Raw genomic sequence first — 26,440 nt, 5'->3', positions numbered from 1 at the left:
ACTAAGAGGAGCTAAGAAGCCAACTAACCTGTGTGTGGAATTGATGAGGAAATCATCTGTAGCACTTTAAACACTGACTGAGCACCACTACCTTCAAGAAAATTGGACAACCACTAACAACCTTAAGGTTCTACCGACCCCCCAGATTAACCTAACTTCCTACAATGACACTAAATTAATATCATTCTTCTATGCACAACTCAGTACAAATCATAAACAGGAACATCCATCCTATGGGTCACACTTAAACTACTGAGACCACTAAAAGTACTTATCTCCCTGCCTCCAAAACTATAAAAGCTATAAAAATACAATATGGTCTCTAAAAATTAACATTCAAAAAGCCTCAGTGTAGGGGCGCGCCTGGGTGGCTCAGTTGGTTAAGTGACTGCCTTCGGCTCAGGTCATGATCCTGGGGTCCCGGGATCGAGTCCCGCGTCTGGCTCCCTGCTCGGCGGGGAGTCTGCTTCTCCCTCTGACCCTCCACCCTCTCATGCTCTATCTCATTCTCTCTCTCAAATAAATAAAATCTTTAAAAAAAAAAGAAAGAAAATGAGCTACTCTGTTAAAAAAAAAAAAAAAGCCTCAGTGTAGAGATATCCTGTTAGAACCTTAGCTCTCCTATCCCAAAATGTAAAAAGAGGAAAAAATTTTTTTAATTCTTGTAGTAACAAGGATGTTTTTCACTTATGTGGCATTCAGTTGGATTTTCTCAAAGGGGAAAAAAAAAGAGATAGTCTCCATCCCTGGTTTAAAATGCTAGGCCTGATTCCTCCTACTGAGGAAAGTAAACAGCTCAGTTCCAAAACTGAATGAACAAGCTTCTTGAAATTATATCAATTCTCTAACGCTAAAAAGATTCCCTCTAAAATGGTAAGTAATTTACCACTCACACTACAATTTAGAGCACCAATTTATGAAAATAAGGACCCTCTATTTTAAAATAGAGCATGTTCAATGCTGTTATGAGAAGTACGTGATTTATTAAGAAGAAATACCATATAAAGTCAATATATATAATTTACACACATATAAATGACAAGTCTGATCAAAATAACTACTTGAAAACACAAAGACATAAAATTCTCATCACATTTTAGCAGCGTGAATTCTTACATCCATTCTCTCTTCTTTCTTAAAATAAGCATTTATAACACCCCTTCCAAGCACAAAGGTACATTAGTCCTTAACATTCTAGTGGGAAAGGAGAAAAAAAAAGTCACCCATGCAAATATATAATCAGCGGTAAATATTAGGAAAAGGTACGAGCTCCTGTGACACCAAGAAAGCCCTCTCTAAGCAGATAACACTCCAGCAGCAACCTTGGTGTAGAGGGCTTGGCTAAGACTGAAGGATGGCCATTCATGCTTTTACGACAAGTTGTGCTGGCCCCAAACTCAACTTGCTATGCTGCTGAGTTTCAAAGACACTAGTTATATATCTTCATGAGGACTCAATATTTTGTTTCAGTAAAATTTAGTACATTTATCTGTTAAAATTTTCAAAAAGCTTTATCAGTAGCTCAAGGTCATTGATCCTACCCCCCTGGGTTCATGTATCTAACTTCATACTTTAGATCTCATTTAAATAATATTTAGTAGTGATTAAAAGCTGGCTAGAGAGCTGTAATTTGTCTGTGATACCAAGTACATTACTTACTCTGAGAAAGAAGGAAAAATATGAGGGCAGGAACAAAAGAGTGCTTTTCTCTAGGAGCTTAGACCAATAACATATAAATTAAAGAGCTGCTGGATGCCTTGTTTTGTGGATTTGTGGAGCATGTAAGAAGTATCTGGTCTACAGAGAGAAAGGAGAATGAAATAATGTCCAGCACAGACTCCACTGAGTCCCTAATTCCCACTGTGTTCCCAATTCCAGGATGTATCCCTGCACCAAGTTCATGAGATACTTTCCAATGAATTCTCCTTTTTCATCAACCTCTCAATTACTGGGTTTTATTGAAAACTCAAGAGTCCTAAATCAAACAAGTCTGAAGTCTACAACATTCCAGAATCCTTAACAAAGCTATAAATGTATAATTAAGTACTAAATAATCAAAGCCAGTTAAATAATCTTATACACATACATATCCACAAACATGCCTAAGGATTTTATTTGCTAAATGTTTATTCAACACCATACTTTTCCTTTCGTTAATATTCTAAGTTATGATTTGCTGTTTTTCTGTTCTGCCTTCCTTTACCTCGATAACCCTGCCAGTTCTTGCCTTTCTCACATTTCTTGTGGTTATTTTAGCTAGTCTATGTGCCCTTTTTCTTTTCCCCAAAACTCAAGTAGAGATTTCTACAAGCAGTAGGCAAACAGATTATTTCCTGCATCTACTTCACATTTTTATGTATCTAAAAACCTGTCAGGTTAATTTCATTTTCAATTAATAAAATTCAAGTCAAAGACTCTGAATTCAGTAGTATGTATAATCCTACATAAAAGATAATTATTGTATAATGATCACCAGACCGATTCACCCAAGAAACACTGGCCAAGGCTGTGAATATCTAAACACAGTAAACAGTTCAGCCACACACAGAGCAGTTTATTTTCCCCTCTGTCAGTTTTATATACATATGTATACACATGCAAAAACTACAGTTATTTAGCGGGACAAATATTTTCATTTATTTAAATTAAGGCAATAATTCAAATAGATCAATCTAGAAAAAAATTTCTTTGATTTCATACTGTATTAACTGAAAGACACACAGTGTAAAATCAGGATTTGTGTTACAATTAGTGTTGGCCAGCTAGCATCATGTCATCCGTCCTTGCTTGTAAGTATGCAACCAGCATCAACATTTGTAGAATGGCAGTCAGCCACTGGGGAGAAAAATCCTGAAACAATAGTTAGCCTCTCTTTTAAACCTTACATACCAAATCCAGCAACTTTGTGAAGAAAAACCTGGAATACATAGTTGGGTCACTCTATTTTAAACCCAAAGCTAGAGAAAAATAAAATAAGCTAGGTCAACCTAATTGCAAAGTCAGCTTTAAGAGCACAGCACCAATAGTTTTTAGTTCTTCTCTAGATTCTTTTAAAAAATGCCCACCCCCCCTGTCCAATGCAAACTGGTGCAGCCACTGAGGAAAACAGTCTGGAGGTTTCTAGAAAAGTTAAAAATAGAATTACCCTACAATCCAGCAATTGCATTACTGGGTATTTCCCCAAAAACTAAAGAAAGAGTAATTCAACAGATACATGCACCCCTATGTTTATAGCAGCATTATTTTGTACAATAGCAAAATTATAGAAACAGCCCAACTGTCCATTGACTGATGAATGCATTAAAACGATATGGTCTATATACCACATACACACAATGGACTATTATTCAACCATTAAAAAGAATGAAATATTGACATTTGCAAAGACATGGATGGAGCCAGAGAGTATTACGCTAAGTGAAATAAATCAAAGAAAAACAAATACCATATAATTTCACTCATGTGGAACTTAATACACAAAATAAGCAAAAGAAAAAAAGAAAAAAAGAGACAGAGGCAAACCAAGAAACAGACTCTTAACTACAGAAAACTTAGGGTTACCAGAGGGGAGGGGGTTGAGAAGATGAGTAAAATCGGTGATAGGATTGAGAAGTGCACTTGTAATGAGCACTGGCTGATATATGGAATTACTGAATCACTCACTACACTGTACACCTGAAACTAATATTACACTGTATATTAACTAAGTGGAATTTAAATAAAAACATACAAAAAAAAAAAAGAAAAAGTCACCCTCTCCCACCCCCACCCCCAACATTCTTCAGGTACAGAAGACAACACAGAAACACACTAACAAGTCAAAAAGTGACTCAGGAGTCCTATTCTAAATATGAAAAATTAAGGAGAATATTTTAACCAATTTATTTCATCTATATTTCTCCTCTCATTTACCTGGGAAAGCAGTATATAATAGGAAAAACTAAAGGTGTGAGTGGTTAAAAAAAAAAAAAATTGGTGTAGGTTTAACAATATTTTTCCTATTTTATGGGACTACACAAAGTAACATAATATCTTACACTTGATAGCACATTAGATTAAGATATGGTAACCTCAGAATGAACAAGGCCTTTCAAAGTACACCACAAAATTCGAAAGTACTTTGGAAACAATGAAAACTCTGATCAAAAAATTTTCTTTAGGGCGCCTGGGTGGCTCAGTTGGTTAAGCGACTGCCTTCGGCTCAGGTCATGATCCTGGAGTCCCGGGATCGAGTCCCACGTCGGGCTCCCTGCTGAGCAGGGAGTCTGCTTCTCCCTCTGACCCTCCCCCCTCTCATGCTCTCTCTCTCTCTCTCTCTCTCATTCTCTCTCTCAAATAAATAAATAAATAAATCTTTAAAAAAAAATTTTTTTCTTTAAAATCTGCTGATTGTAATTTTTGCCAGGAAATCAAGAGACATATTGCAAACCAGTAAAAAAAAAAAAAAAAAAAAAAAACCATATTTGCAGACACATATTACAATAGGCAGATCACATTAAAAAAAAACCAAAAACACCTCGAAGATGGGTCATCACCCGGTTAAAGAACATGTATCAACAAACCAACAATGAACTCATGAAAAGACACTCAACATCAGCTGTCACCAAGAAAATTCGAATTATAATCACAATGAGAACCCACTATACTCCCACCACCAGAATGGCTAAAACGGACAGGACCGACAAATAATAAATGCTAGCAAAGATATGGAGCAAGCGCAACTCTCAAACACAGCTAGTGCAAGTACAAATTGGTACAAATTGAGGAACTGTTTCCCAATATCTACAAAAACACATACATATACCCTATAACCCATCAACTCCATCTTTAATATACCAAAAAGAAACACGTACTTAAATCTTCCAAAACACAAACACACACACACACAGGAATAGCCCAAAGGTGGAAAAACCCAAATGTGTGTCCTTCCACAAAAAAATAAGTAACTATTTATGTGCTATATCCCCATTCACGGCAATGGGAAAGAAAACAAGTCTTGGTGGACACAACAAAGACAATGACTCAGCTTTGCTCATCTACGCTCCACAGGGGGTGCAGGCCATTAGAGCGGTCTCTTCCGGTGGGGGAGAGCCTGAGAGAATACAAAGGAGTCTGCTGGATGGCAGGAAATGTTCCGTATCTACACCTCGTTAGTTACACATGTATACAATAAAATTCATGGACATAATTAATTTACCGTAAGAGAAACAAAGAAAGTGATGACCTGAAGTGCAAAGAGGAGAAAACTGAATGAAAGGGGGGTCTGAAGGCACTTCTTTCTGTTCTAAAACACGACTGGGATGAATTATATGGTCATGTAAAGCCATCAAAACTCACCAGAACTGTACACTTAAAATCTGTTATTTTTATTGGAAGTAAATTGTACCTCAAATAAAGTTTACAAAGTTATACATTTAAAATGTATGTACTTTTACCTTATGTAACTATGCCACAATAAAAAATGGTGGAAGAGTCCAAAAGACAATAGTCCACTAAAAGAAATGACTCAAATATATAGAAGACACTCAACCTCACTCAAAATAAAATACAAGCGGCCCTGGCTGGCTCAATAGTGGAGCACATGACTTAATCTTGGGGTTGTCAATTCTAGCCCCACATGGGGCATGCAGTTTACTTTAAAAAAAAAATTAGACACTAAAATACCATCTTTACTATCAGATTAGGGAAGCGCAAACCTTTGGCAACACTACACCATACTGGCAAGAGTATGCGCAAAAAGACTCAAGTTGGGAGCAGGAAGCCTCTGTGAAGTCCATCTGGCAGCAGTTATCTACTTACAAATGTACACATCATTTGATCCAGCGGTTCCAATTCTAGTAATTTATCATCAGATAGCCTTGCATGCATACACGATGATACATGTACCAAGGTTATTCACTGCAACACTGTAACAGCAATAGACTAAAGCAACCTAAATATCCATCAACTGGGGGAAACAGTTAAATTAGGGTACAGCCACAGAATAAAATACCTTACCACCATTAAAAAAGAGGGAAGGCTCTTTATGTGTTGATTTGAAATCCAAATATACTAGTGAAAAAATATAACATTGACTACTTTTGTGTTTATAGCAATATCAAGGAGAGGGTGTAAAGCATATACTTACTGGCTTTTTTACATAGCATATAGTATTTCTCTGGAACTAACAGAGGAAACTGATAACACTGGTTGAGACTCCAGGAAAGTAACTGAATGATATGGGGGAACAAGAGGAGAAAGAATATTTTTGCTTACATAATACATTCACATTAAAAACTCAAATCATTTTTGAAGCAGTTATCAGCTTCACTTCCTATACATCACTTGCTACACACACACAGATAGTCGTATAAATGTGCAAAATGTACAATGATCATAAATTCTCCAAAAAAAAAAAAAGGCACCTTAATCTGGATTAAAGTTATTTTGTTTTTATATTTTTAACACTTAAAAAGTATCCAGTATGAATTTTGAAAGAGATTTTATTTATTTACCTGAGAGAATAGAGCGAGCGAGAGAGAACACAAGTGGAGGGGGGAGGGGCAGAGGGAGAGAAGGGAGCCTGATGCCTGGCTCCATCCCAGGACCCTGGGATCATGATCTGAGCCAAAGGCAGATGCTTAACCAACGGCAGATGCTTAACCAACTGAGCCACCCAGGCGCCCCTCAATAATCTGAATTTAAGTTACTACAATAGGAAATATTCAGCACTACTTTGCCCAAGCCTGAAAAAGACATATACCTCTAAGAAAGTATACCTAACTATCCCCATAACCAGTTAATCATCTTAAACTAAGCAATTAGCTTTTTATCATTCTCTCCTCTAACCTTCCACAAAATTTGCTTTCCTTTACTATTTTAGTATACTTGAACCCTAGAACTTGAATGCATGTTTACAGACACACACATTATATATGTCCTTTTAACAAAATCAATACTCCATTTCAGTTGTTAATGTAGTGATGATCTTTACATTTTTTTATTTTTAATTTTTTTTGAGAGAGAGCATGCACATGAGGTGGAGGAGCAGCAGAGTCTGAGAGAGAATCTCAAGCAGGCTCTATGCTCAGCACAGGGCCCGACACTAGGCCCTATCTCAGGACCCTGAGATCATTACCTGAGCTGAAATCAAGAGTGGGGTGCTTAACCAACTGAGCCACCCAAGCAACCTTACATTTCACTATTTTCTTAGATAATACTGATCATTAGTCAACAGAGGAAAAAAATGGGCATTTATCACTTCAGTATGTTCAAATTTCATTAAGAACTGAATCTCATGGATATGAATTTCTTTACAGACTTTAATTCTAGAGTTATATGTTGTATAATCATCAGTCTAAAGAAAAAATAATTATAACCACCTTCCAACCAAAAAAAAGCTAAATCTTGCAACTATTCATGCTTAAAAAAACTCATTTTGACATGTTCAGAGTAATAATTATTTTTAAAAAAATCAAATTCACCTTTCAGTCACATTTCTCCATGAAACATCATTCAAGAGTCAAAGCTAAAGAGACATGCCATATACATGCTTAATAAAAAAACTATCCGAAATAATTCTACCACATTAAAACATGTTTCTCCCTCTCTCTCCCTCTGTTTGTGCTCTGTCAAATAAAAAAAAAAAAATCGTAACAAAATTAAAAAAATTAAAAACATTTGGAAACCATGCACTGCATGTACACTAGGCAGTGCCACTGTGCAACCAGTTGCTGCTATAATCAGACCTCAAGAGAAATGACACAGATTTCTAGTAATGGAGCGAGCATACAATTTTTTAGTTGATAATACACAGAACAGACTACACATGTATCCACATAAATGTTTTCAAAAACGAATCCCCGCCCTTTCCTCACTAGTCAAATAAACCAGCAGCTCCAGAGGACATAAGAGACCAAGATCAAAGATTGCATATGAGCAATAAACAAAAAGATTAGGAAGTGTAAATACCCAGTGGCCACCTCCTTAAACCCCTCCACCTAATCACTTTTCTTCATTCTCTTTATCACAGCCCAGTGAATGCCACGTGTGGTCTCCAAACCAGCAATATCACCATCAGTAGTATCACCTGGGAATCTACTAGGAATGTAAATTCTCGGGCTCCAACCCAGATCTAGTGAATCAGAAACTCTGGTGGTAGAGCTGAGCAATATTAAAATATGTGTTCTAATAAGCTCTCCTGGTAATCCACACTACATCTGAGAACCCATCACGGTTCTTAGTTAAGATGTTCACTTTTCACCTCTATCAGGCAATAGCCTCTTAGAAGTCAACTGACCCTCCAAGGTGCTGTCAAGACGGTTTGATTACATTACATGACCTTCCAACTCAAATTCCTTCTAAAGTCCCTCAATTTTCCAATGCCTTTACCTTCAAGACTCTCATGATAGAAATCCTGCCACCACTTCCTCCCATCCCCTCCACCATCACCCCTCATAGCTAGGTGCTCACCTCTAGATCTAATTCATAAATTATTAATCCTAATAGTCTTTGCACTGCTATTCCTCTTCATGGAATGGCTTCCCTTCCTCCTATCTTTCCTCTACCTCCCCACTCAATACCACATCCAGCTAAGATGTAGTCATTTTCCAAGACTTGCTCCATTCTCCACCTGGCCCAAGAGTGGGTTAAGAACTCCCTCCCATATGCTCCTAAAAGCAACCTGTGCTGTCTTGAGTTATTATTTCCTGTTGACTTGTAGATCCTGGATTGGATCCTGAACAGGAAAAAAAAAATGGGAAAAATTGGGGATATCCAAATGAAGTCTGTAGTTTAGTTTAATATCAATGTTAATTTCTTAGGTTTGCTAAGCATACCACAGTTATCTAAGATTTTAACACTGGGGAAGCTGAATGAAGGGTACATAGGAATTTTGCACTATCTCTGCAACTCTTCTGTAAGTCCAGAATTATTTCAAAATAGCTTTTAAAAAAGCAGTATTTATGTAATTTTAATTAACTAAACACTACTTAATTCAGATCAACTTCCTAGTTATCAAACTGAGATTCTAATGACTCATATTAATGTAAAACCTTCAGAAGTTTTGAAAATACATAGTGATTAAGCTAAAACTCCATAAAAATTACACTCACTAGAAACTTCATGAATTAGTTGCTCTATACTCAATCTATTTTTATGACTATTCTCCAATAAGCACCTAATTTAATTATCCCTTGGTTAAGGTATCATGATGACAAGGGAATTCCCCATTACCATGCAGCCATTCCTCCCCCCCCACCAACCCCCTGGCCTGTGTTGCCCTCCAGTTTCTGCCCATTAGCTGTTTGGATTATCAAATTAATTCCTCATCCCTACAGACTCCCATTTTTTATACCTCTGTTCTCCACAAGAGAAGAAAGCCAGAGAGAAGAAAATTTGGATGTTTAACTCTTTTTAGTATCATTCTCTCTTAATTTTCAAATGCTTTCTGTAAGAACTCAGAAATGGGGACCTGTTTGCAATACTCTCAGAATTATGTGGTGTCATTCTCACCCATCACACTACCAGCTCAACTTTCTCCCATCCACGGCTAAGCCCCTTTCCCTCTCAAACCATCAGCTCATCCTTCATGCACTACATCATCAGGGCTGAAACATAATCCTGCTGTTCTGCTTAAAATCTTTCAAGAGCTTCCTGTCACAGAAGAATGTCCAAACCCCTTAACACAGCAAAGAAGTCACTTCATGATATGACCTCTGCTTACCTTTCCCATTGGTTCCACTCTACAATTCACAAACCATATGCTAAACATAAACCTAACTTTTCCAGAAAAGACCAACCTGTTTGGCATCTTTATGCTCTCCTGTGATACCACTCACATATCTGTTTTTCACTGTAAATTCTTTTAACATACACGGATTTTAAATTAGTAGTTAATGTGGGCAACACTTCACATGTAATTTAGTTAAAAAATTACTCATGTGAACAGCATTTTCTCATTGTACTTAGGAGACATACGTTTAGTGTAATTTCTAAAATGTGTACTACACAGAGAAAAAGCAAACCTAAACTGCTAAAAAAAAATTACTGGCTATGACATTCAGCAATCATATAATTAAAAGTAAGGGCATTAAAGAAAAAACTGCCATAAATATGTTTGATGCCATTTCTTTTAGTTTCCTCTATGGTAAAATGGGAGGTAACAAATGTATCAGAACTCAGAGATTAATGGATAAAACAACAGAAGTTTCTTCTTCAGATATCTAAAAAATATTTTCTCTGAGAATAATCTGTTAAAAATTGAGAAGATGTCAGACAAATTATAAATGTTTTCTTTAGGAAAAATCAGTTCAGATAATAATTAACATGAAGAAATCAATACTGTATATTTCCCATTTAATTTGGCTGAACACTGACTTAATTTTTAAATTTTATGTCCAATCATAGGGTCAAAGAGCATTAGATTCAGAAGAGATCTCAGAGATCCACTTCAATATTTTAAAGATGAAGCAACTGAAATCCACAAAAATCACTATCTCTTGGGTCACAAAAGGCTTTTTCTACATGGCTAACCATTTTCTTATTTTAGTGGACTGATGAAGTATTGCTCAAGATTACTGTTCAGAATATACAACTCGTTAACTTTGCTATATGTTGGGTAGTTATCTTCCTCAAGGTAGTTTAAGGTTTAAAATATCCCCTAAATATGTGCAATTAACCTGTTTATAATTTTCTAACAGTTGCCCTCAAATTTAGGCTTCCATTAGCTGGTAAAGTAGTGGAATAATGTTAAAAACAAAGCCAAAATAAATAGCATCAAATTTTTTACTTTGTAGCTCATTTTGAAAAGATAAATTCATTTGAACACCCGGATTAGCCATAGACAGAGTACATAAGATTACCATCACATGAGGAACCTCAACTTTTCATTTTAAAAAATAATATGTATTTGAAAAGATTAACAACAAAGTATGCACCAATTCCAGTTAAGAGAGAAATTTTAAGTGACTATCACGGATTAATGGCACAATCTTCCCAAGTATAAATGCACACACATTTTGGTGTGGTAGATGGGGAAAAGAGGCTGTCTGCCCAGCAGCTCCCCTGTTTACTCAACTGTCATCCCCACTGCTCTATCCCCACCCCCACCAGGTACTTGGAAACACCCATAGTTTCTATATGGCCTCTGGCCATGGTGGGCACCTTCCCAAACCAAACTGATCAGTACTACTAGAATTTTCCAAATGAGATAAAGAGGCAGTCCCTCCTCTACAGCAGGGGAAAACAAAGCATAAAAACTCTGTTACTGACACATTACGTTTTCCACCATGTGAAGAAAGTCAAATTCTTTTTTTTTTTTTGAAGATTTTATTTATTTATTTGACAGAGAGAGGCACTGTGAGAGAGGGAACACAAGCAGGGGTGTGGGAGAGGGAAAAGCAGACTTCCCGGTGAGCAGGGAGCCCAATGCGGGACTCGATCCCAGGATCCTGGGATCATGACCCAAGCAGAAGGGGGACGCTTAACGACTGAGTCACCCAGGCGCCCCAAAAGTCTTCTGTGAGAGAATGAAACTAACCTACCAACACACACACACACACACACACACACACACACACACTCTGTCAGCAGAGATTTCTGTTAACATTCAAATTCTCTGGTTCCTGTTGTGCCTAAAGCCTTCCCGCCTCAATGCTCTTCCCATAGTTGAGTTATATCAATCCATTTTGGGAGTCCTTGTCTCAATGAATCCCCCTTTTTAGCTTAAACTAACTTGAACTGAGTTTCTATTGTACAACTAAGAGTTCTGACTCATACCAACTTGGTGAAGCTGGCCAAGATTAATTCCAACAGAGTATCACAGGTAAATGTAACTAAAGGCAAACTGTAAAATCTTCTTAACCGTATGTATAAAATACAAATAGGAGTATCCAGCTGTCATCATAAAAACTTAAATGAAATACGCATTTTAACTTAAAAATAAAGTGTTAATTTCTTAAAATCTAACATTTATTATAACAGAAGCACATTTTCAAATTGGTTCATCAATTATCCATTCACTTGTTTTTTCCAGATTGATTCAAATACCATCTGTAAGTAGTTCCTCCAAGAAAAGCATACAGCACTCACATATGTCCCTGGGCTTCCAAATGGTAAATACCAATGTAATAAAGCCTCTTCTGGGGCGCCTGGGTGGCTCACCTTCCCCTAAATGCTGGCTTTTAATGAGTTATTTACAGTATTCTACTGTAAGGATGAACCAGGTTAAAGCTATCAGCTGGTTACAAAAGCATTTTCGAGAGAACAATTTGCTCAAATATTTACGAACACCTACCAGGTCCTGTTTTATGTCCTGGAATGACAAGACAGAACCTGTCCCTGTTCTCATGGAGTGTATGTTCCAGAAATGAGTAAAACAAACAAACAAAAACAATGATCAAGGCTATTTCAGAGAGATAAGTGCTATGAGGAAAATATAAGGGTCTTGCAACTGAAAATGGCTAAGGAGTGAGCAACTATTTCAGTGTGACCTCTCAGGTGGTAGCACTGGAACCGAAATCTGAATGACATAAGAGAATTAGCCATATGACAATCTCAGGGCAAAGCCTGAGGCAGAGAGCAAAGCAATTAAGGCACTGAGACAGGAACAAGCTTGTTCAGTGGGAATGGAGCCGGTATGACCAGGCATAGTGAACAAGGGGAAGAAAGGTGATGTGAAACAGGGTAAGGATTGTGAGGTGGGCACAGGGCAGATTAGTGGTGGTGGTCCCTCACAGCCTAAGGAAGGACTTTTAGATTTTACACAGAGAGTGATGAAAAACCCATCAGGTAGGGAATAGGGAAGAAAACGGACATTTACTAAGCATCTTTTATAGTGCCAAGCAAAACAGTATATATAAATGTTTCCACTGTGTATTCTATAGAACATATGCATTTCTGTAAGTTATACCATGTGCATTTATCATATTTATCAAAGTTCACTGGTATGCTGTTACACACAATCTAAAAAAACAAGTCACTTTTCCTGTTACTACCAGTTCTCACTTGCAGGACAGGAAGTCACCTCTACGTTGATTTGTCAGACCAAATGAACCAACCAATGTTATCTACTAGCAGAACACACATGAGTCATCTAAAAGAAAATGCAGGAAGGGCAAATGGGACTAGAAGAAATAAATAAGGCAACCAGCTATTCATGAAAGTATATGACCCAAAAAAGGGAACAAACCAAGTAGAGGAGCACCAAATTAGAAAACATACCCACATTCAAGAATACAAAAGATTATGTTATCTACTGAAACAACTTTCCTGCAGACAAGGAGATAAAGGGTACCACAAAATCTTCTAAGATAAATTCTCTGTTCTTCTCATTTCATAATACCTTGACTGTTTTAACAACATTCAGAGAAAAGTGAAAATCTTTAAATGCACCATCCTTGGTAACTTTTTTAATCTGTTGATGAGGGGTATCTGGATGGCTTCATGGGTCAAGCATACAACTCTTGATATGGACTCAGGTCATGATCTCAGGGTAATGGAACTGAGCCTGTGTGGGGCTCTGAGCTGCATGTGGAGGCTGCTTAAGATTCTCCCTCTCCCCCTGCCCCTCCCCCACCCAGGGTGTGAGACACACACCGGCTCAAAAAAAATCCTGTTGAATTTTAAAACTTTTACTTACAAATACATTTATTAAAATATCACTGAAAGACTATGTCAAGCACTGTACCAGATGCTAATGACAAAGATGGGTGAAACACAACTGTCCTCAAAGAAGGCCCTGCCTAGTGAGACAGGAGCCAACAATTCAATCAAGGAGAAGTCTGTGCCAGAAACAGATGGTTAGTGGTCACAGGCCAGGATGTCAATTTCAGACTGTCACTGAAAGAAGCTTAATCTTCAATCAGATGATATAACTTCATTCAACCAACATGCTGTGGTACGTTAGTTTTTAAACTGTATAAAACAATCTATCCAAATTTCTTTAATGAAATATAGGAAACTGAGTATGATGGTTATTCTTTTGTTAATAATTACTGTTCTGTTTTTTTAAAAGATCTTATTCATTGAGAGAGAGAGCACATGCACATGCATGCTCGCAGGAGCAGGGGGAGGGGCAGAGGGAGAGGGACAAGCAGACTCCTCTCCAAGCAAGGAGCCAGATGCGGGGCTTGATCCCAGGACCCTGAGATCACGACCTAAACCAAAATCAGATGCTTAAACCATTTGAGCCACTCAGGTGCCTCAATTACTGTTCTTAATGAGACACATTCAGAGTTCTTAACCCAGAGCTGTTTGCAGATTAACCTCAAAAAAAAAAAAAAATTCTTATAGTCCCTTTTTATTAGCAATCAAAATTTCCTTATCCTTTGTAACTAACTTTGAATGCACACTTAACAAAACTGGAGGATTAGAACTTCAGAATCCTAACAGAGCCTCAGAATACTACCTAAAGAAATTAGCACCAATAAATGTGCTATGTTCTATCACTCAAAATGAAAATTTGTTTCTAATTTTGATTACTGATTCTAAATCCATAAAGTTTAGAGAATTACAATTTGACACTACTTTAAACTAGTATTTTCTAAACTCGGTAAATAAAAGCATTATCATTTGTAAAACAAAATCAAATTAGAAGTTTATAAAAGCATGTTTTTAAATGAAAGATTACAGAAAATGACTGTGCACCAGCTATTAAAGCAACTTACTTCAGTATTTTTGCACATACACATATCTTGTTATGTCACATATTTGAAAGTCCAAGTCAAAGTTTGCATAACATGTAGTATGTGTATTTGAAATAATTGATCCATACAAGCAGCATCCACTGAAGAGCCAGAGAGCAGTGTTTGATCAAAGCAAAAAGACTTTTTTTTTAAGTAGTAACATTTTTTTCTTGTAATATCAAGATATGACCAAGACCAATATAAAATATTACATAAAATGACATATGTAGAGACAAAACACAGTATACATTCTCATTTTAAATTTTATTTTTATTTAAGTAATCTCTACACCCAACATGGAGCTCGAACTCACAACCCAGAAATCAAGAGTCACATGCTCCTCCAACTGAGCCAGCCAGGTGCCCCCACATTCTCATTTTAGAGAATTAGAGCAACGAAAGCTCAGTCACCAAATGCAGTTACAGCCCTCTGAATTGGGAATTCTAGCCATCCAGGCCTCTGCAGTTGCCACAGGAAATCACGACAGGTTTACAGAAGTGTCACTTTTCTGCCTCTCTCTACAGCTGTTGCGCTGCAGCTAACAAAGCTACCAAACAGTAGCAAGCATCACTGAGTACTTCCTATGTGCTGGGCCCTATGATAACTGCATTACATATGTTCACATTTTAATCCTCACAACTGTTCTATAAGGAAAGTATTAATTACTCTTTATTTCCATTTTTCACAGTGGAAACCAAATGGAATGGTTACAAAATTTTCCGAAGCCATACAACTAATAAGCAGGGGTGACAAGCCAGGTATGCCAGGCTCCAGAGATTCTCACCACAGTAACATATTACGTACAGTAAGAGTTAATTACCTAAGATCAGACACACACCCTACCTAGCCCTCTTATCACCAAAAAGAGAAGCAACAGTCTCAGGGAAGCAGGTCACAATGAAGCAGAATTAAATGTACAAAAACAGGTGCCATCTTTCTCTCAAGATTTTCCAGCTTAAGTTTAAACACAACTAGAAGGCAAAACCTTTTACAGTAAACTAAACAGCCAATGAACAATTAACAAGTAACACCAACTGCAACTTAAAATGGAATCAGAATTGAATTTATCTGTCTCCTTTGTGTCAGCAATACATACATCTAAATTCACAAGTCATGGCAGGATCTGTGCAATATCAGAAGCTACAGTCCCACAAATCCCATTATACCAAAGACTATGACAATTATTAAAAATCAACTACCGAATTTTAAGAAACACAATTCTCACCAGATTTCCAAACCCCTGGCAAAACACCTTTGAAATCAGACATCTATATACTTCTATACAACCTATATCTCCTTCTATTATGTGCATTGAATTAATTCCCAATTACTGGCCTTTGGATGGGACTTGGAAATCACATCACTATCACTAAGTACTTCAACTGGTCTGATGACCCAATCATGAAACAGCACTAACAGCTTTTAATCACTCAATGGCTTTAATTTTGCCAACAAATCTGAGAAGTAAAAATAAGTGTTTGCAGAAATATACACAATTCCAGCTCTTCAAAAACTGAGGAGCATGGGAAAAAATAAGTTTTCTCTCTTTTGATTGTCCAACTGAAAGAAACAGAAAGATTAAGAATTCCTAACTGGATCCCTTGATTTTTCACAATCAATACTTTTTAAAAATGATAATACTAGCATTGCAAAATTCAGTTCAAAAAATTATACATGAAAGTAAGTTTCTCTCACATCTGACCACATGATCGCCCCATCCCAACCCCACCCCCTAGTCTCCTGTGTATCTTTCTGGAGTCATCCTAAGCATATAAAACATACACACATAACTCATACACTCTCCCACGTTTGTGTCCTCCTTTCTACTCTTCTCCCATTTTCTAAGCTAAAATGGCATCAGACTACAACATCTTCTGCCTCTGTTTTTTCACTTAATGTATCTTTGAAAAAATCCTATAAATACTAACAAAGTCATAAACATCAATTCTAAACAAATCTGTAAAGGAACCATTCACACAAAACATCTCTCACCAGATGTTAAAACTGGTGACCTCTGCTAAGCAGGACAGAAGGAAATCCAAGGTCAAAGAAGCAACCCCACCCTCCATGAGAACATGTTAGTTTTTACACAGAATAGGAAGACTATTTTCCTGACACAGTAAGACTGCACTCCTAACCCCAGTCTATGATCTCACAAATGTACATTTCTTATTAATGAAGACAGAGAAAGGTGATTTAAAGAAAACTCATCACTTTAGTGGGAGAAAATTTAAGTAGACAGTATATCGCATTTTTATATAAAAAGGTGCCAAAGAACACTACTACAGCTACAAACAGCCTCTAAAAATTCACTCATGTATGATAAATTCTATCCCATAAAAGAAAAATTACACAGGAAAAAAAAGACATTAAGGAAATTCATTCATATTTATTTCCATTACCTTATTTCAGAAACCCAAAGTAGATGACCCAATTGCCTTATACTGTGAATTAATGACATCTGATAGCCGAAAAACAGAAATGGAACAAAATTAGTATACACTCTACCCAATTAGCCTGTTCAAATTAAGGGAAAAGCATAAAATATCTCTCGCTAACCCATAAGCTGTATTCTATTAGCAGTTGAAGGTAACTAGCAAATTACACTATTACTATCACTCCTCTGGAGGTGTTTGCTCATGCTAATGCCAAATGCCTTCTATTACTCTATTTAAGGCTATAGACTTTTAGCCTTTAAATTTTCTATGTAGATCTCCCTCAGAAACAATTACATAGAATTAAATGAATCTCAGAATTTTAATACAAGAATTGACTATAGACGTATTGCTTGAATGAATGCTCTAAATAACTTTACATAACACTTCACATGACCCTTCTTAGCATGCATTTCTAGAAACTAAATGATTTACCCATTTAACTATGGCTTTGCAAAAAATGATACAAATTCATTTGTTTAATACTGAATCCATGTTAAAATGCTACCCATCATTCAAGTAGATGCACAGTAACAAAAAAAGCAAACATCTACTTAACAACTGATTATCTCATTACAATGTCCTACCACACAGTGTGCTGAAAAGGACACAATGAAAAAAAAAATGAAAGAAAAGCACTGATACCACCTTTGATCTCAGACAAAATAAAGATATCAAGAAGTACATTGATATCTAGTTCTTAAAAAGTAAAAATTCTTCACTGCTTTTGTTTTAAGGTAATTAAAATTTTTAAACATCTCACTGAAGAAAAAAAAGTTTGGAAGTCCAGAGTACAATTTCATATGAGGAAGAATTATTCTATTAAGATACTAGAATGACCATCTCTGACCTGTGCTTTCCACGCTCCTCTCTGTTCTATCTCCTGAAAGAAATTTACAATCGCTTAACAGGAAAACAGGTGGCAAACTCCCCAGTTTAAACATTCAATACTTACTCTTCCTCATTCACTGGTCAAGGTCAAATTACTCATTTCACATAAATCTTTTCCTTAATCTGGATACTCTTTCTATGTTTACTGAAATTTAACTGTTGATCTTTCAACATGACCTTTACAGTTTGATTGTATTAATTCTAAGTTAAGAATCTAAGCTCTCAGAAAGCAGGGTAACAACCAACTCATTTTGTTTGATGCAAATAAAATCATGCTGAAAAGCTCATACCTTAGAACTCCAAATATTAAAAATTTCAAAAGGATGTAATACCAAATTAGTCACCTTAGAATATATACCCAGGTTGTGTATAACTGATATGGCACAGCCTTACCATAAAAACCTACTGAAGAAAAATGGTTATAATGACTTTCTTCTGGTGGATTAAACCTACTTACACTATATAATAGATACACTCTATCTTGAATGTTAATACCCTCACAGTAATGACTCACATGAGACTCCAATGTGGTCAGAATGCTGTCAAACAAAGCTAAAAACACCATCTTACTTAGTTAGGCACACTACAGAGATAATAATGAGCAAAAAAAAAGCCAAAGAGATTAAAAAAAAGTCCAAAACCTTAAGTTTCATTATAAGAAATATAACCAAATAAAGCCAACCTGGTGTGACAAGATTCCCAACCAGATTAGGTTCTTCACCAATATCATGGCTATAATTCCAGAAATAAGAGGACAAAACTATCAATTTTCATTTCATTCTAAATTTTGATAAAAGTTTTTTTTCTTTCTTGTCAACATTGGCAGCATTAAAACTCAAATTAACAGGTTAAGTGCTACCATAGTACACCCAAACCTTGAAGGCCTAATTCAAAAAGAAACTTCTGCCACATCAGCAACAGTGTTAGGGGACCCATCACTACTTATTATTTAACATGGACCCCTGTAGAAACAATCCATTGTAACACACAGATGGTAAGGTACAAAAATCAAAACTTCTAATACCATAAGAAAAAAGGTCCTTTCCTTCAAGAAACGGAACATGTAGTTGGGGCTATGGACGGGACACAAATCCATGAAACAATGAATAATTATGGACTTTGTGATAGTTTTTAAACAAAAGGGAATCTCAATGAAGAACTATCCTGAGTCAAGATGACCAGAAAAAGGTTCAGCGAAGAAGTAGGACTAAAACTAGACTATAAAAAGGACAAAGGGAAGGAACAACATGAGTGAAAGCACAGGAGTAATGAATATGGCAAAACTGCAGTCTCCGATAGGCAAGCCAGAATCACAGTTGGGGAAGAGAGGGAAATAGAGCTGAATAGGTAGAACAGAGCCTTAAAAGCCCCTCTGAAGCTTATGAACTCTATCCAGTTGGCAAAGGGAAGCCATTACGGGTTCTCCAGCAAAGGAACTGACATGATGAAACCAGTGCTTTAAATAAATTACACTGCCAAGAAGTTACAGTAGACAGAATGGAGAAGAAACACTGCACAGAGCAACCCACTAGAAAATTAATGTAATGGGCACCTGGGTGGCTCAGCTGGTTAAGCAAGTGCCTTCGGCTCAGGTCATGATCCCACATCAGGCTCCCTGCTCAGCGAGGAGGAGTCTGTTTCTCCCTCTGACCCTACCCGCTCTTGTGCTCTCTCTCTCAAATAAAAATCTTTTAAAAAAAGAAAGAAAATTAATGTAATAACTCAGACCTAAAACCATTCATTCAGTCTTTCATTCATTCACAGTGAGGACCGTAAACTGCTAGTTAAGAACACTGGCCTAAAAATCAAACACGTTGGGCCTAAATCCCTCTGTGCATCCCTTACTCCCTGAGCCTAGGTTTCCTAGCTCTTAAAACCTGGGTATCAGCCACTCAGATTGTCAACATCCTTGTCAAAGAAGCTGTGTAGTCCTGACACATAAATTATATTAGTAGTTAACATTACTGCTGAATTAAAAATGGTTAAAAAAAAAATATGGGAAGTGAAAATAAGACAAGGCTTAACAGATACTTCAGAGCAACAGAACTTTCAAATAGAACTGACTTGACAGCAACCAAAAATATAGAACAAGAACACAGATGAAAGGTCAAGCCTGGAGAAAACAATAACCTACTTAAAGTCATCACTCCAATCTAAAAAGGAGATCCTAGGTGTACTGGTTGCTCCAGCCCTGAAAAACAAAATTCCTTTATTTAAAGAGTTGGAAAATGTTTCAAATGGTGCAAGACTTAAGAAGTCCAAGCCCAAGTGACAAAAGAACAGTTGCTAAAAGTCACCCAAAAGACCCAGCACTGTACCTACACAATGTAACTTGAGATTGTTCCTACTTGGCATTAAAATCCAATCTAATTCTTCAAGGTAAGCCTTCAATCACAATTTCAAGAGTACATAAAGCTAACTTTATTTCAAATATTCTACTCAGGAAATAAAACTGCCAAATGTTTTCTATGGAATGTCCCACTAAAATAAATAATAAGCACATAAAATGTAATACAAAGAAGCAAACTTCAAATCCAAACCCATCATCATCATCCTAAACAGCCTACATTTCCATGATGCTTGTATGTCAAGCACTATTCTCAGCACAATTCTGTCAATCTCAACCTTACGAAGTTGACTGTCCCCATTACTCAGAAGAGGAAACAGAGATAAAGAGGAGTTACTCTCCCAATGTTGCATAGCTAGTAAAGGGATGGAGCCGGAGTTTGAACCCAGGCAGTTTGCCTCAAGGACCCCTGATGGACCACTATGCTACACAAAAGCTTTGATGTGATGTTCTTATACAAGTTTTCAGGAATACATACTCAGAAGGACAGTTAGGCATACTCTTATTTGCTTTTCCTTCTTCACTGTAGGCATAGAACCATATTTTCTTATTTCTGCTGCCAGTACTTGGAGAGGTTACTTCACCGCTGTCAATCTCAAGACAGAAAATACAGCAGTTTGCAAGAAGACTGCACCTTATTAAATGGTTCCATAGAGTTAAACACAATAACGTTTGAGTCCTATGAATTCCATTTATCCATGCAATTACTTGACCCAGTTAGTAGAGACGCCCAACTACAGAATTATAAATTTGATTAAAAACGCTATTTTTCTGCAAGGACACTGACAGACAAAACTGACAAAACAGCTGGAAAAATTTGGCACAGCTACAGTCATCTAGAAAGAGCAGAAAGTAGGGTTCAGACAGACCTAGGTTTGAACCCTAATGCTTCATTGGACTGCTCTGTGGCCTTGGGACAAGTGAATTAACTTTGCACCTCTCTGTTTCATCGTCTGCAGAGTCCAGTACTCCCTACTTCATAGGATTAGCCTCAAGTATGACATAGAAAGCACCTCACACCTTTCCTAGAGCATAACCCAAGTGAAGTCCCTTTCCTCTGGCTCTTGGTTACAGGGTAATTAACTGTACTCTTCTGGAGTCTAATCCCATAGGTGGTGTACAGTAACCTCTCCAGCCATCAGTTGTCTCACACAGCTAAAACCCTCAAGCTGCTTTGGTGTTAGAACAGGAGGTACCACCATGGTGGTCTCCAAACTGGACCAGGCTCTTACTTAACAGCCCTTGGTCCTAACCCTTCTATACTATGGGGATGTATAAACACCTTAACGTTACTGACTTCTTGTTTTGCACTTTAGTTAACTGTAGATGTTATTTATGAAAGGAGTCAAATTCACATGCACTAGAAAAATACAGTCCCGGATGGTGCCAATATTTCTGGCATCTCTCTCCCCTGACTTACTGTCCTTTACATTCCTCTTTTATATAAAAAACACAGGAATTGAATAAACCCAACAAATTATTTCTACCAACTTCATCAAAGTGCATCAGGTCAAAAACTCTTTGTAGTAATATTGTGGGAGTTAACTTGTACAAGTAGAATTCCTTTGTCAGCTACTCACTTGACAAGACTGTACCTATATTTCATTGCTATATATGAACAGATGTATTTATTCAACAGGTTGCTGTTTCAAAGGCCCACTAGTCACATCTCTTTTTATCAGTAACCCCTATATTTATATTAAGCTTTTGCCTTTTCTGCTTATTAGCTTGAAAGGCCCCCAGAAAATAGTTACTTCTTATTCTCTTGGTGGGCACATTATCAAGGTAATCATGATAAACCTTCATTAGATGTTGAGAACACAAGTAACAAAGAAATTCCTGGACACATGTAAAAAGTTATTAAAATGTTTCTCACTTCTTTGAGGCAACCAATGCAAAAATACAAGCTCCATAAAGAGCCACACAATTTACCACATGTGTCTCCCGTATTAACCAAAGTTGGAATATGATAGAAGAAAAGCATCTTATAAACTGATGGTGATCCTTGCAACAATTTTTAAGCCATTAACAAGTCCATTAATTAAGTTCCATAACAATAAGGAAAACTTTTTCCACATACATTTGTTTTAATACTCCATAGAGTATAGTATTTTGCTCTATAAGTCTGAATCTAACTACTCAAACAGCAAAAAAAAAAAAAAAGTAGTTATTTATGGATTCAATAGTTGTCGTTACATACATCAAACAAGGCATTATTTCAAACTGAGGGAAAAAAATCATATTCCAAACAAGCAGGAAAGCACGATTTCAGAGCAAAAAGTATTAACACACATCACATGCCTAACCACTCTCAGGCATATTTTCTTTCCGCCACGCTTCCTCCACAGGTAAATGATAACTATGTCTAGAACCCTCAATGATGATCTCCTAAGCTTGCTTGTCATGAACTCCCATGATACAACACAACAGACACAGTTTTCATGGAGACAAAGCTGCCCTATTTCCCTAGACTATAAACTTATTAAAATGGTAAGAACATACAGTCCCAGTAAATAAGGATTACTAAAACACACCAATGTAGCACAGCTCTTATTTAATAAAAATGAAAATGAACCACACTGGGAAAGCCAAAAAGTCACTTGCTGTATCTTCAATGTGTAACCAGGATACTTTTTATAATTTGCTTTAGTAAGTAGACGAAAACACCACCAGGGCCTTATATTATCCAATCTGATAAAGCAGTCTTTAGGAAAAAAGGAGGAGGCAAATGATTACTTAATTACATGGGGGAGGGGGGGAGATAGGCAATTCAGACTAAAAATAACCTATCATTTCACCCACCACATTTTATTAACAAGCTTGTTTAGAACAGCATAAGGTTCTTCTTTGGAAAACAAGAAAACCAATAGTAAACTTCCTTAAGTCGACTGTAAATGACATAGGTACTAAAACTCCTCACCTTGGTGCCTGCACGGTCCAAGATTTTAAGTATGAAGTAAACTCCAGATACTGAAAAAAATCTAATTTTTTAACTAGCTTCCGACACTTGTCATTTGTAATCACCAAATTATTTTAGAGAATGTTATTAGGTAACCCAGTAAAAGGAGCATTCTTTTAAGAGCCATTACAACCCAAATTTTACATGAAACACACCATTTTCACAACCTAAATTTAATCTCGGTTGCCACTGCAAAGTGATGCCTCTTTCAGCAAATTAGGAACTTCCAAAAATACTGAACATGTTAGCACATGCATGGTTTCCCTCGAGCTGCCATTTAAGATTAATAATTTCACTTGAATAAAAGTCGCTTCTGTTCAAAAAAAATGACATCGGTTGCAAAGAGGAAGTTACCGAGAAACCACCCTCACAACGTGGCCTTTACACTGTCAGAAAATAATGTGACTTTGTGCCACCCAAAACTTACCAGGAAGCTGGCAATAACTTTGCCAATTCTACACTTCTGAACCCAACTTCAAAGAGACTCTAACAAATACCTCCTTAAGACGATAAAAGGCACTAAGTTACAAATAAACACGTCCCGGAGTGCGGCCCGGCGGCGCGCGCCCCTCCCCCACCGGCGCCCCCGCCCGGGACGCGCGGCCCCAACAGCCGCCCGCAGCCCCCAGCACGCCGGCCCGGGTCGCCGCGCCTGCACCGGGGACGCGCCTGGGGAGGGGAGCAGATTTCCATTGCTAACAGAATAACATGCACCGAAAAGATCCCTCTCCTCTGCTAAAAATAGGCTATAAAAGAGTCGGCCTCATGATGGCTCCTTGATTCAATTTGCTGCAAATTCTTTCCTGAAAGCCTCCACACACACACACACACACACACACACACACACACACACACACACAAAAGGGGGTGTAAATGCACGAAAGGTGGAAGCGGGGGAGAAGGCCGAGGTGCACATTTTCGGGGACAACATAAGGGTGAGGATCCCCTAGATCAGGAAAGGGTAGGGGGTGGGCAGGCACGTGAGCATTTCAAAGAAGCCTGAGAGAGGAAAAAGGGGGGATGGGGCACCCTAAATGCCTTCCCTGCCTTCCCCTCCCCCACCAAAACCCCAGCTCCCCAAAGGGCCAAGTTGAAAAATGCATGTTCCACTTGCGCCCATCCCCCCGCGGCCCGGCGCCCCCCGGCCGCCTCCGCCCGAGCCCCCCGCCCCGGCCCGCGGCCGCCCCCACCCCGGGGTCCGGCCCCCAGCGCTTACCTGGAAACGGTGGCCTCCGACGCCGCTCCCCCCTCCCGGGAATGGAGGCACAAGGAAATTCCCCTCCTCGCCGCCGCCGCCGCCGCCTCCAACCACCCCCAAAATAACCCCTCCGGGGGGTGAGAGGCAATTATAACCCCGGCGAGCGGAGGGCGCGGGGGATGGGCGCCGGGAGGGCGGGGGCGGGGAGCGCGGCGCGGGTCCCCAGGTGGCGAGCGGAGGTGCTCCCGCCGCGGGGGGAGGGGCGGGGGCGCACGCGGCCGGCGGCGGGGGGAGGCGGCGCGCGGGGGAAGGGCGCGAGCGGGGAGAGGAATTGAGGCAGAAGGTAAAAGCTGTTACTAAGGGAAAGAGCCAAACGGTTCGGAGCAGCCAACGGCTCAGACACTCAACACTGGGGAGAGAGGAATGGGGACCAGCCAGGCACAAATGAGCTCGCTAGGCCCGCGGCGGCGGCGGCGGCCGCGCAGCAAAACAAACCCGAGCGGCCTGCGCCGGGCAGGCGCGCGGGGGAGGGGCCGGCGGGGGAGGGGCGCCGCGGACGGGGGGGCGGCGGCGGCGGCGGCGGCGGCGGCGGCGCGGCGGGGGGGTGGGTCCCCCCTCCGCCGGCCCAACTCCTCTCGCTCCCGCCCGCCCTGGCGGCGCTGGGGGCTGGAACGGTGCGGCGCAGTCTTTTAAAAAATAAAGACCCGCAGGCGCTGCGAGGCGCCGCTGGGGCACTGGTCGCCCCGCCCCCACCGCCGCGCGCAGCCGGGTGCGGGGCGGCTTGGGTGTTGGCCGCGCTGCCCGAGGACCGGTGGGGGCGGGGAGGCTCTCGCCGCAGCCAGAGTGGAAAGGCAGGTTAACTTCCCCGGGGAGGTCCGCGGGGCTCCCGCGTGTTCGGGGGCAAGCCTGTCCCCATGGGCACCCCGGCTGCGCGGCGTGGCCGGCGGGGCACACCACGCGGTGGGCATGTGCAGGGGAGCGGGACGCAGGCATCATATGGACATTTGTTTGTGAAAAGATCTGCACACACCTTTGTGTGCATAAATACATATGTTTCTCGGAAGCGTACCTGGAAAGGGGCTTTATCTGTAATAAGCGATTTTCAAAATGTAATCCAGAGCACGGGATCTGTAGAGAAAACACACGCACACAAGAAAAGGTTTTTGATACTAAACACAAAGCTGTAATTGAAGTGTTTATGCCCAAATGTACTGTGAATCAAACATATGGTGGTATTTATCGTCTGGTGGGTCTGTTTGAAAGGTTTGGTCGATCAGTTCTCATTTCACAAAAATAAAATAATGTAACTAAATGTTTACTAAATATATACCTCTACAGCAGCATTGACAGTAGAAGTTTATCCACTTTGTGTACTTTTTGCATGTGTGTACCACATCAAAGCAGTTTATAAGGTATAACTTAGATGACTGATAATGGGGCAATATGATCGAGGAAAAGAATGCAGCGGGTTGTTTTTAAAAAGGGAGGCGCCTCAGTTTTTAAAACATTGTTAATCTTTCTAAGGCCCTCAGAAAGCAGGGGTTGGGGGTCTTAGACCTTTGCATAATCCTAGGATCTTTTTAAGATGTGACCTGAAAGAAACCTTTTTGTCGTTTTGGTTTTTTTTTTTTTTTCCAGTTATTGCTGTCTTCAAAATAAAATATTTTTTGCAGCCTTTTTAGGTGAGGGGTTCTGTTTTCATACTTTCGTCACAAGATTTGAAATAGGCGTATTCGTTACTTTAAAGCATAGTCTTTTCCTCTCAATATCAAAGACCTAAATTTTCACACGGAAGAGAAAAAAGTTCATTCCAAGTAACTTTTACACATGTGGATTCCCGGTGGCCTAAAATGCTCACTGATTAGACAGTGACTTTTTTTGGCCAAGGTCAAAGGTTCTTTCCCCTTGTGCCCTGGCTTGGGGTAGGGTGGGAGGATGGGTTGGGGG

At 39.0% G+C, this 26,440-nt stretch overlaps 1 protein-coding gene across 8 annotated transcripts in view; it reads right to left on the bottom strand.

The window, feature by feature from the left end:
- Positions 1-25,583, bottom strand: part of TBL1XR1 (TBL1X/Y related 1) — a 173,661-nt gene extending 148,078 nt beyond the window's left edge. For 4 of the 8 annotated variants that reach the window (XM_028100798.2, XM_028100795.2, XM_028100800.2 and 1 more), the window contains exon 1: positions 24,512-24,696. The gene's annotated coding sequence lies outside the window, so the exon portion shown is untranslated. Of the gene's footprint in view, positions 1-24,511; positions 24,697-25,562 lie in introns of those variants that run through there. The other 4 variants (XM_028100797.2, XM_028100802.2, XM_028100799.2 and 1 more) reach the window with 4 other exon arrangements.
- Positions 25,584-26,440: the final 857 nt, after the last annotated feature.

Source organism: Eumetopias jubatus, unplaced genomic scaffold, assembly GCF_037043125.1.
Source record: "Eumetopias jubatus isolate StellerSeaLion01/CBP00866 unplaced genomic scaffold, mEumJub1_p1.0 scaffold_1, whole genome shotgun sequence".
Lineage (NCBI taxonomy): Eukaryota > Metazoa > Chordata > Mammalia > Carnivora > Otariidae > Eumetopias > Eumetopias jubatus.
The sequence above is the reverse complement of the archived record's forward strand: the minus strand, read 5'-3'. Positions and strand labels throughout refer to the sequence as shown.